This window comes from Eptesicus fuscus, chromosome 20 (genome assembly GCF_027574615.1).
Source record: "Eptesicus fuscus isolate TK198812 chromosome 20, DD_ASM_mEF_20220401, whole genome shotgun sequence".
Taxonomy (NCBI): domain Eukaryota; kingdom Metazoa; phylum Chordata; class Mammalia; order Chiroptera; family Vespertilionidae; genus Eptesicus; species Eptesicus fuscus.
In genome coordinates, this window is record NC_072492.1 from 40044355 (window position 1) to 40046479 (window position 2125).

A 2125-nucleotide genomic window follows, 5' to 3' on the forward strand; every position below is an offset into this window, starting at 1 on the left:
GAAATCGTGTAAATTGAATTAATCTGTTGCAGACCCCCCAATGATTCCCTGCTTTAACCTTTCTTATATACAGTACATGTCTAAAGTACTGTTTAATCTATAAACCAACACTTAAATTTATCGATCCACCCCTACTAGCCTTAACCGAATTTTTCATAACCACAGCCTCCGAAATGCTATCACCAGCTACCAGCTTTTTGTTTATCCGAATCAACAACAATTCTTCTACCTATTCAACTGCCTGTGGTTGCTGTTTTGTGAGCACTTTCACACCCTTAACAACATTAGCACTCTTGATGGCCTCTTTATGTTTTAAAATTGTGCGAATTGTCGATTTTGCCAGCAACAAAAGCATTCTCTCCTTTGTTTGTTGCCTGAGAGACACTTTTTATCCTGCTGAGGTATCAGCATGAAAGGGTTGTCAGGTTCAAAAACCAAAGCTTTGTTCGACAACCGAGACATTTTTTCCCATGAGCCACTAGGTTGAGAACCGAATTGTTCGAGGTGGGAGACTTTTGAGAACTGAGGTTTGACCGTACTTGACAGCCTTCACTTTCAGCTCCAGGTGGCATCCTCATCGCACGCAAACACGGAAGCTCCTGGAAGGCAGACACGGTCCACATATGGCTCACGCCCTCCTTGGTGGCTCTGTACAGAGCAAAAGCCTTCGGAGCCTTGTAATCCTTATGATAAGGATTATCACCTCCCTCGTATCCGTGACAGCGCCCATGCCAGGGCCATCGTGGGCATCTTGGAGAGACCTCCATCAAAGAACCTAGCACTGGCCAGTATGGTGTCCTTCACACGGGCCCTGGACGCCAGACTGGAGCCCGGCTCATCGAAAGCAATGGGTTGGGGCCGATGCCTCCAACAAACAGCTCCATCCCACCTGCAGCCTCGATCTTGTCCTCAAAGGCGCCGCTCTCAGCCTGCGGGTCAGCTGCATTCCCACCCAGAATGTGGGTGTCTTCTGGGCGGATGTCAGTGGGCTGGAAGAAGCTGTTCCACGTAAAGGCGTGGTGACGCTCTCCAGGAAGGACTCCTCCACGTTGAAGGTCTTCCCGTAGTTGAAGGACAGGTCTCCATTCTTAGAGGACTCGGTTCACAGCCAGTGCTCCGGTGGGAAGCCCCAGGATGAAGTACTTGTCAGGTCCTGGGTTAAACTGGATGATGCGGTTCCTGGTGTTTGGCGGCCCACTTGCTGGCCTAAGAGTAGTGGTCCAGGATGATGAGCTTCTGATGGCAGATACCTCCCTCAGCAGCTGCAGCAATGACATGGGTCTCAGGGCTGAGGGAGAACCCTTTGCAGATATGACCTGCCAGCAGGAGGGAACCTGTGATAATGAGAAAGGTGCCGATCAAAGACAGCACTGTAACCCTGGCCGGTGTTGGCTGAGCGTCATCCCATGCGTCGAAAGGTCACCGTTGGATTCTGGTCAGGGCACATGCCTGAGTTGCAGGCTCAACCCCCAGTAGGGGGCATGCTGGAGGAAGCTGATGGATGTTTCTCCCTTGTCCATGTTTCTCTCTCTCTCTCTAAAACATCAATAAAGACATTTTTTTAAAAAGAACACACACACACAGCACTGTAGCAAGCACCATGGCTTTATAGGGGACCTTAGGGGGCTTTTCTTAAACTGAAGGTCAATGTAGCCATCATCTGTGTTGCAGAGCCTTGAGTATTTCATTTTAAAAAAAATATATTTTATTGATTTTACAGAGAGGAAGGAAGAGGGATAGAGAGTTAGGAACATCGATCAGCTGCCTCCTGCACACCCCCTACTGAGGACTGAGCCCACAACCAAGGTACACACCCTTGACCAGAATCGAACCCGGGACCCTTTAGTCCACAGGCCAACGTTCTATGCACTGAGCCAAACTGGTCAGGGCGAGCATTTCATATTACTGGGGATCCCAGTAGCCAGGTTGGTACGAGATGGCATAACACATGGACACAGCTGACATAGCCACACCAAGTCGCCCGCGTGCTGACAGCTCGCTCATGGTTGGAAACACAGACACTCATGACCCCCCTCACCTAACTGCCCAGACAAGCTCAGCACCGGAAGCCCGCTCACTTGTTCTAATAGTTTATATCTTTTTTGGATTTTCTCTGTGTACCCTT

At 49.6% G+C, this 2125-nt stretch overlaps 1 pseudogene; it reads right to left on the reverse strand.

Moving 5' to 3' along the window:
- Positions 1-478: 478 nt before the first annotated feature.
- LOC103297149 (glucosamine-6-phosphate isomerase 1-like) lies at positions 479-1278 on the reverse strand (annotated as a pseudogene).
- Positions 1279-2125: the final 847 nt, after the last annotated feature.